General features: G+C 31.3%; 4 non-coding genes and 1 pseudogene across 4 annotated transcripts; all 5 read left to right on the top strand.

Annotated features, from left to right (window-relative positions):
* Nucleotides 1-271: 271 nt before the first annotated feature.
* On the top strand, nucleotides 272-390 carry LOC145848192 (5S ribosomal RNA). The gene has a single exon (XR_014371779.1). It is a non-coding gene; the product is annotated as a 5S ribosomal RNA (ribosomal RNA).
* Nucleotides 391-4022: 3632 nt separating this feature from the next.
* On the top strand, nucleotides 4023-4141 carry LOC145848201 (5S ribosomal RNA). Its single transcript, XR_014371786.1, has one exon. It is a non-coding gene; the product is annotated as a 5S ribosomal RNA (ribosomal RNA).
* A 3471-nt stretch (nucleotides 4142-7612) lies between these two features.
* Nucleotides 7613-9420, top strand: LOC145848196 (small subunit ribosomal RNA). The gene has a single exon (XR_014371783.1). It is a non-coding gene; the product is annotated as a small subunit ribosomal RNA (ribosomal RNA).
* A 185-nt stretch (nucleotides 9421-9605) lies between these two features.
* LOC145848203 (5.8S ribosomal RNA) lies at nucleotides 9606-9758 on the top strand. Its single transcript, XR_014371788.1, has one exon. It is a non-coding gene; the product is annotated as a 5.8S ribosomal RNA (ribosomal RNA).
* Nucleotides 9759-9980: 222 nt separating this feature from the next.
* The window catches only part of LOC145848199 (large subunit ribosomal RNA), a pseudogene marked incomplete at its 3' end in the record, with an annotated part of 2520 nt that continues 2500 nt past the window's right edge, over nucleotides 9981-10000 (top strand).

The raw sequence follows: 10000 nt of genomic DNA, 5'->3' as shown, positions 1-10000 counted from the left end.
TTAGTTTAATGACTTAATAAACTTTACTTCTAATCATAGTATTTAATATAGAATATAGTTAACAATCTTTTAAACAAAGTCTTAAATAAAGTTAAAGGGAGTAATTGTAATTAAAACACCAAAAAAAAAGGTTTTCATAAAAAAAATACTTACATCAAGTTAAAATTTTATAAGGATTAATTTTAAAATATCAAATTGATTGTAAATCAAGTGCAAATAGGTTTTTTAAACAAACCGAAGGGTTTATAAAGGCTTGTAAACGCTTTCAAACGCCTACGACCATACCACACTGAGTACACCCCATCTCGTCCGATCTGGGAAGTTAAGCAGTGTCGGGCGTGGTTAGTACTTAGATGGGTGACCGCTTGGGAATACCACGTGCCGTAGGCTTTTGCTTTTTGAATTCATCTTTTTTGTACTATTTTTCTTTCTGACCTATTTATACTTATTACTCGTTTATTTACATTTATTTAAAGCTTAAAATAAAATAAAGTTTTAACTATTAGCAAACAAAAACCTTAGCCAATCAGATAACGTTATTTGCTGTTTAAACCAATTAAAGCGCTAAAAAAGTGGTTTGACCAGTTTGAGATATCGAAAAAATAATGGCACCATCTTGTAGAGTACAATTTTCTGAGTTAAAATTAATACAATTATATCTTTTATACTAAAACTTAAAAGTCTTTTTGTCCACAAACAAATAAAAGCGTGGTTACTTGAAAAATCAAACAAAAAATAAATTTTGAACTTTTGTATTGTGAGTCATAATAGGTTATTGGCTGTTACCAACAGATACTAGCAAAAGCTTTTTAAAGTTTTGTATTAACATAATGTATTTGTAATTACTTTTACTCAATAGAAACTATTGAATTACGTTTACTTAGTTTACTTTTGTAAGTGTACTAAATATATAGCAATTTTCTTTGAACTTAAATAAGGACTATTAAACTATTAAAAGAAAACTATCAAAGTTAAATAATTAAAAAGCTATTAAGCTTTAATTAAAAGCTATTATTAAATATTAGTTTTATTGTTATAAACATTTATGTTGTAATTTACTAATAACTAAATGAGTTTAGTTTATTTCAAACAAAAAGAATTAAATAATGTTATGTTATGTCAAGTCTACTATATAAGGTGTACAAGCTTATGTTTCAAAGTTATAATAATGTAAACAAAACTATTTAGTTGTTAAGTTTAGTTGGTAAAATTTGTATGTTTTAATATGCATCGAAATATCAATATTAGAGTTAGTAAATAATAGCTTGTATAGAAACTTTTTTTAAATATATTAAATATGAATATTTAGTTGCTAATAGTAAACTAAAATACAAATTTTGTAGTTATTACAAAAAAAAAAACTTATCTTACTTGAAGTTCACTGTAATTGAAATATAATACAAAAGCTTTACAATCATAAGCTTTGAATAACTTTACTTCATAACCATATCCATGTTTGCATATTTAATTTATAAAAAGTTAGTGTTTTGTGTATTGGCTTTATGATTACTTTATTTATGCAACTGTTAGTTTTATACTTTAATAAAAGAAATATGGTTAACAAGTAAGTTAAAAAAGAAAGAAGCATATTAAAAAAACCCATTAATTAATTGCCTAATTTATTTAATAGTTTGATTATTAAATTATATAGTTATGTTATATAGTTTACACGTATTGTATAACAAATACATAGGTTTAAAGTAAGTTTAAATAAAAATAAAACCTAACATATAAAATAAGCATTAGTTAAAATACATTGTTTTTTTTATTTGTTTATGTTAATTTTAATAATCGCGATGAGCTTCAAACAATGGAAAAAATTTAATTCTTTAAAAAGTAATTTAAATAAAAAATAATACAAACAAAGTTATACAATATATATACAATAGTTTGTCAAACTAGGCAAAAAAGAGTAGGCCGCCACTACAATTGAATGTTCCAACTGGAAATTCAATGAGATCGTTACTGTACTTGATGAACGTTGATAATCCCCAAGATTGTAAGTCGAAGGCCTTACCCAACCTAACCAGCGCACTGGTTTTCTTACAACTGAATTAATCAACATTTAATATTGAATATAATCATTATTGATAGATAGAGGAATGTTGACAATCAACAACAGATTGTAAGTCAAAGGCATTACTCGACCCAAGTACCCACAACCTAGATTGAACAACATTTATTAGATAGATTTGTTTATTGATAGATAGAGGAATATTGACAATCCACAACAGATTGTAAGTCAAAGGCATTACTCGACCCAAGTACCCACAACCTAGATTGAACAACATTTATTAGATAGATTTGTTTATTGATAGATAGAGGAATATTGACAATCCACAACAGATTGTAAGTCAAAGGCATTACTCGACCCAAGTACCCACAACCTAGATTGAACAACATTTGTTAGATAGATTTGTTAGATAGATAGATAGTACAGTATAATCTTAAAGAATTTGAAGTTGAACATTGAACAATAGTGGCCACCATTTCAGGCCTGCTGCAAAGCAGCTAGATTACAGCCCCCGGCTACGCAGACCTGCAATATTGATGAAAAAAAACAGTATATATATTTCCGAATCTGACTTTGAGTACTTTTTATATATTATTAACAAAGTTTTTTAGGGGTAATATCTGTTTAGTTCTTTAATATATCTTTAAAATAAAACACTAAATTAATAATATAATAATAATAGTATTTTGTTTTTAATTCGTTAATAAAATTATTTAATAATATTATATATTAAATGTATATAATAAGTTTAAGTAATAAAATAAATATAATATAACAAATGTATTGTATAATAATAATTTTAAAATTAGTAAAAAAAAAATAAACATAGTTGAGTTATCAAATTAAACAAACTAGAACGTCAAGTATTTAATTACTAAAATTAATTTAATTTAAATTCAAATTGACACTGTAATTGACATGTAATTGTAATTGACAAAATTATAAAAATCAACCTATTTATATAGCAAAATATTTCTTTATCTTTGTCGTGGCGCGTTGGGTCTTTGGTCTTGACAGCTAACTCATAAGCGGAAGGTTGTGAGATCGAGTCCCGCTAGTCGTCACACAAGACATATACTTGAGAGCCGGAGTTAAATTTCTTTGTCATTTGAATTTGAACGCCTGCTAGACAGGCAATTTTTTTGTTATTTAGTGATTTATTAAAGCAGTTTTGCGTTTTACGTTTTTAGCAGACATGCAGTTTCCACTATGACATTGTTTACGTTAATTAATTGTCTCTCAAAATATATTTATATTATATCACATTAAATGAAAAAATAAGTTAACTATCTTATATTAATTTAAATAACGTTTATATAACCTTTTACTAAATTTTTATAAGTTTAATAATCTTATCAATTATTTTATATATTACTTTTTTAAGGTTTTTAAAACTTTTAGAAGCTGTATGTAATGTCTTTTAGTTTAATAGTTCTGTTAAACTATAAAAAAATATAAACATGGTTGAGTTATCAAATTAAACAAAATAGAACGTCAAGTATATAATTACTAAAATTAATTTAATTAAAAAAAAATCTCAGGTAATCTAAAATGTCAGGAATTATTTAAAAATAAATATAAATTTAAAACTTATTATATTGAAAAGATTGATGAATAATACTCTTGAATGTATGCAATGTTTGTACTTGTAATGCAATAACTTAAATGGATAGATCAATGACAAATTGTAAACATATTGTATTATTTTATTTTACGATTTTATTTTATTTATTTAATTTAATAATTCAATAAACTTTACTTCTACTTGTCCTGGTCTTAGGTAATTTATAGATAACAATTATTTAAACAAACACTTTTGTACAGTTACAATACAGTTTTAGTACAGTTTGGGAGTAACTGTTGATAAAAAAAAACAAAAAAAAAGGTTAATTCAGGTTAAAATTTTATAAGGAATAATTTTAAAATATCAAATTGATTGTAAATCAAGTGCAAATAGGTTTTTTAAACAAACCGAAGGGTTTATAAAGGCTTGTAAACGCTTTCAAACGCCTACGACCATACCACACTGAGCACACCCCATCTCGTCCGATCTGGGAAGTTAAGCAGTGTCGGGCGTGGTTAGTACTTAGATGGGTGACCGCTTGGGAATACCACGTGCCGTAGGCTTTTGCTTTTTGAATTCATCTTTTTTGTACTATTTTTCTCACTGACCTATTTATACTTATTACTCGTTTATTTACATTTCTTTAAAGCTTAAAATAAAATAAAGTTTTAACTATTAGCAAATAAAAACGTAAGCCAATCAGATAACGTTATTTGCTGTTTAAACCAATTAGAGCGCTAAAAAAGTGGTTTGACCAGTTTGAGATATCGAAAAAATAATGGCACCATCTTGTAGAGTACAATTTTCTGAGTTAAAATTAATACAATTAGTCTTTTATACTAAAACTTAAAAGTTTTTTTGTCCAAAAACAAATAAAAGCGTGGCTACTTGAAAAATCAAACGAAAATAAATTTTGCACTTTTGTATTGTGAGTCATAATAAGTTATTTACTGTTACCAACAGATACTAGCAAAAGCTTTTTAAAGTTTTGTATTAACTTAATGTATTTGTACTTAGTTTAAATTAATAGAGTTTATTTGGTTTACTTTATTATGTGTATTGAATGTGATACAACTAAAACAAAACAAACAAGGAGAGTACTTGAATAGAACCAACACAATTTACAGACCAGTTGTGTACTAAACTTAAAGCAATTCTGAATAGTGAATATGCAGTTATTATTATAAGTTCAAAGTTCACTTTAACTTAATTTAATGTATTTTGTAAATTGGTTTTATTTAATAGATAGTAGTGAATTACTTTATTTAATTTACTTTAGTATGTGTTATATAACTTTATTTAAACAAGAAGCAAAACGGGATTATACTTTCAATAAACTACACAATTTACAGACCAGTTGTGTACTAAATTTAAAGCAATTCTGAATAGTGAATATGCAGTTATTATTATAAGTTCAAAGTTCATTTTTATTTATTTTGGTTTTATATAATAGATAGTAGTGAATTACTTTATTTAATTTACTTTAGTATGTGTTTTATAACTTTATTTAAACCAGAAGCAAAACGGGATTATACTTTTAATAAACTACACAATTTACAGACCAGTTGTGTACTAAATAAAAAGCTATTGTGAATAGTGAATATGCAATTGTTATTATAAGTTTATAAGTTCACACTTTACAAAAGCTTAACAATTTAGTTATTATTTTGTTCATATTTGCATATCTAATTTATGAAAAGTTAGTGTTATGTGTATTGGCTTTTTAATTTCTTTATTTGTAGAACTGTTAGTTTTATATTCTAAAGAAACATGTTTAAATAAATATGTTTAACAAGTAACTTAAAAATGGAAGAAATATATTGTATATATTGAACTATTTATATTTATTCTAGCTATTTGCTTAGTGTATTTATTAATGTGATTATTTTATTTTGTTGTTTGTCTTATAGTTTAATCGTATTGTGTTTAAATATATATAACAAATACAGAGGTTTAAAGTAAGTTTAAATGAAAATAAATTAAGACATATAGTTGAAATATAAGTTTAAAAAAATAGTTTTTTTTTTTTATTTCTTTGTTTGTTTGATTGTTTGTTTATTATATAATCGCGACATTTCAATTTATTACTTTTAAGCATACTAAATATAATAATAGGTATAGTTATAGGAAAAATTCAATTAGTTTCTAATGTAATAAAAAAGTTTATTCCACAAATAAACAAATACCTGAAAAATCAAATGAAAAATAAATTTCGCACTCTTGTATTGTGAGTCATAATAGGTTATTTACTGTTACCAACAGATACTAGCTTTTTAAAGTTCTATGTTAATTCAATGTATTTGTACTTAGTTTTATTTAAATGACAGTATTGATGGTTACGTTTATCAAGTATGTTTATTTAATGTTATGTAACTTAAGTAAAACCAGAAGCAAATAAGGAGACTACTTTCAATAAACTACACAATTTACATATCAATTGTATACTAAACTTAAAGGTATTCTTGATAGTTATTTTAAAGTTATTAAATTATACAAATGTATTTTGTAAAGTAGTTTTATAAAGTTACTTTATTTAACTTACTATAGTATGTGTTATATAACTTTAATTAAACCAGAAGCAAAAAGGGAGACTACTTTAAATGAAGTACACAAATTAAAAATATATTATCAAATATAAATCAATCGTGTTGTGTTTCAAAATACATGTTTCAAATAATGTTTTACAAGTATTTATCAGTTATTTAGTTTTCTTTTTATAGTTTAGCCGTATTTTTTTATTTATTTGTTATTATTTTTATTTAATTGTTTGCTTTTTATATTTATCGCGATGTGCTTAAAAGATTAGAACAAATACAAAGGTTTAAATTGTAAGTTTTAAATAAAATAAAATGAAACATACAAAATAAGCTTATGATTTTTTTATTATTATTATTATTATTTTTATTTCATTGTTTGTTTATTATATCTATCGCGATGTGCTTAAAAAATAAAACAACTATAAAGGTTTAAAAAGTAAGTTTAAATAAAGATAACATATAAAATAAGCTTATGTTTGATTTTTTTATTTTATTTTTATTTATTTTTATTTAATTGTTTGTTTATTATATTTATCGCGATCTGCTTAAAAAAATAAAACGAGTATTAAGGTTTGAAAAGTAAGTTTAAATAAAAATAAAATGAAACATATAAAATAAGCTTATGTTTTTTTTTTTTTTTTTTTTATTATTATTATTTTTATTCAATTTTTTGTTTATTATATTTATCGCAATGTGCTTAAAACGATAAAACAAATATAAAGATTTAAAAAGTACGCTTAAATAAAAATAATACAAATAAAGTTTATTTATAATAAACAAACATATTTAAAACATTAAAAAAAGTAGTTTATATATATTATTTTTTATTTATTTCTTTTAAACATATTAAATAAAGTATAAAAAAAGTATTAAAACATTTAAACGTAGCATAAATAAGCTTAAAATATTAAAATAATTGAAAAGAAACAAAGAAATTGAAAAAAATCGGAAAAAATCGGCAAAAAAAGTTCAACAGCAACATTTGAGCATCATACACGTATGCATTACTTTACACTAGTGAGAGAGACGTGTTTGTGCGTTCGGTCGACTTGGCGAGAAAGCGGGCTTAAAGCATTACTGTTTAGCACCCGAGGCGCGGCTATTGCAGCGGCGGCGAACGTGCTATGTAAACGCATTTGGAGCAGCGTATGAAAAACTACAAGCGTCCAGCGGCGGTAGGCTTATAGCTTTGCGAAGTCGTCGAGACGAGTAGCCGACGCAGGCAGGCACGGCTCGAGGCGGGTAACTGCAGCAGACAGATGGCGTGTTGCTGCTGATGAGTTAACCGGCAGAAGGCAAACGGTTGGTCGGGAGAAAGAACAGTCAGTTGTATAGCTGCATGCTGCAGTCGACGCGGGCTGGCGCTTTAAACAGCAAAAGGCCGGCGCCGACTTTCAGTAACGTTCGCAAGGCTTTTAAGCCGAGTGATAGAAAAGGTCTGTATTTATACAGTAAAAACGCTCAGTCGAGCAACGGGTTTAAACGCCCTCGGATAGTTATCTGGTTGATCCTGCCAGTAGTCATATGCTTGTCTCAAAGATTAAGCCATGCAAGTGTAAGTACGAGCTCACGTACAGTGAAACTGCGAATGGCTCATTAAATCAGTTATGGTTCATTTGATTGTACGCTTTTACATGGATAACTGTGGCAATTCTAGAGCTAATACATGCGTAAAGCGCCGAACTGACGTGAGGCGCGCATTTATCAGACCAAAACTAACCGGCTTTCGGGTCGTTACAATGGTGACTCTGGATAAGCTTGCGGATCGCACGGCCTAGTGCTGGCGACATCTCATTAAAGCAACTGCCCTATCAACTATCGTCGGTACGGTATCGGCCTACCGAGGTTGTAACGGGTGACGGAGAATCAGGGTTCGATTCCGGAGAGGGAGCCTGAGAAACGGCTACCACATCCAAGGAAGGCAGCAGGCGCGCAAATTACCCATTCCCGGCTCGGGGAGGTAGTGACGAAAAATAACAATGCAGACCTCGTACGAGGTCCTGCAATTGGAATGAGTACACTTTAAACTTTTTAACGAGTATCCATTGGAGGGCAAGTCTGGTGCCAGCAGCCGCGGTAATTCCAGCTCCAAAAGTGTATATTTAAGTTGTTGCGGTTGAAAAGCTCGTAGTTGGATATAGGGACGGCGAGGTTGGTCGGTCGAAAGGCTAGCACTGGCCTCGTTGTTCTTGTTGGTCGGTGCCTTCGCGGTGCTCTTAACTGAGTGTTGCGGTGGTCCGGCAAGTTTACCTTGAAAAAATTAGAGTGTTCAAAGCAGGCTTTACGCTTGTATAATGTTGCATGGAATAATGGAATAGGACCTCGGTTCTATTTTGTTGGTTTTCGGAGCACGAGGTAATGATTAATAGGAACGGACGGGGGCATCCGTACTGTGCCGTTAGAGGTGAAATTCTTGGATCGGCGCAAGACGAACGACTGCGAAAGCATTTGCCAAGAATGTTTTCTTTAATCAAGAGCGAAAGTCAGAGGTTCGAAGACGATCAGATACCGTCCTAGTTCTGACCTTAAACGATGCCGACTAGCGATCGGGCAGTGTCGAACTTAAGAACTGTCCGGCAGCTTCCGGGAAACCAAAGTCTTTGGGTTCCGGGGGAAGTATGGTTGCAAAGCTGAAACTTAAAGGAATTGACGGAAGGGCACCACCAGGAGTGGAGCCTGCGGCTTAATTTGACTCAACACGGGAAATCTCACCCGGCCCGGACACAGCGAGGATTGACAGATTGAGAGCTCTTTCTTGATTCTGTGGGTGGTGGTGCATGGCCGTTCTTAGTTGGTGGAGCGATTTGTCTGGTTAATTCCGATAACGAACGAGACTCTTACTTGCTAAATAGCTGCTCGACCCATTGGGTCGGAGACAACTTCTTAGAGGGACTAGTGGCGTTTAGCCACACGAGATTGAGCAATAACAGGTCTGTGATGCCCTTAGATGTTCGGGGCCGCACGCGCGCTACACTGACCGGATCATCGTGTGTTCCCTAGGCCGAAAGGTCCGGGTAATCCGTTGAACCCCGGTCGTGCTAGGGATAGGGACTTGCAATTGTTTCCCTTGAACGAGGAATTCCCAGTAAGCGCGAGTCATTAGCTTGCGTTGATTACGTCCCTGCCCTTTGTACACACCGCCCGTCGCTACTACCGATTGAATGGTTTAGTGAGGTCCTCCGATTGAGCCTGGTACGTGCGGCAACGCACTCGCCGGTGTTCGAAAAGACGATCGAACTTGATCATTTAGAGGAAGTAAAAGTCGTAACAAGGTTTCCGTAGGTGAACCTGCGGAAGGATCATTAACGAATCGAAATTTGATTTCAAGCGACGTCTCTTCTTTTAAGAAGGGACCGAGCCCTGTAACTGTTATAGTTCGGTCGCGTTGCTTCCTGACAGCGGGAGTAATAATTCAGCACGCAAGTGCTGGCGCGGCCGCTTCTTTTTGAACACGATTTTTTGGTTGCATTGAGATTGATTAACACGAGAGATCTCTTAGCGGTGGATCACTCGGCTCGAGCGTCGATGAAGGACGGAGCTAGCTCCGAGAAGTAATGTGAATTGCAGGACACATTGAGCATCGATATTCTGAACGCGTATTGCGGCCTCGGGTAATCCTGGGGCCACGTCCGTCTCAGGGTCTTTAACACACCGATCCTTTCATTAGTTTGAAAGTGCCTGCGACTCGTTTCTTAATTAAGGAGCGTGTCGTCAAAGACAGCTGGTCTGGCGATTTCACAGCTGAAGCGTGAGCAGCCTGCTGGCCTCGGGTGAGGTAGCAACGACGGTAGGTGCTCGAGAATAAGTTAAGTGACTTCAAAAGGCCGACGTACAAAGCGCATGTACTTTTATGGTACATCACTTTTGACCTGAGATCGGGCGGGA

The sequence above is a fragment of the Thalia democratica genome, unplaced genomic scaffold, assembly GCF_965202585.1.
Source record: "Thalia democratica unplaced genomic scaffold, ktThaDemo2.hap1.1 HAP1_SCAFFOLD_1285, whole genome shotgun sequence".
NCBI lineage: Eukaryota > Metazoa > Chordata > Thaliacea > Salpida > Salpidae > Thalia > Thalia democratica.
This window is presented reverse-complemented; position numbering and strand designations above follow the sequence as displayed.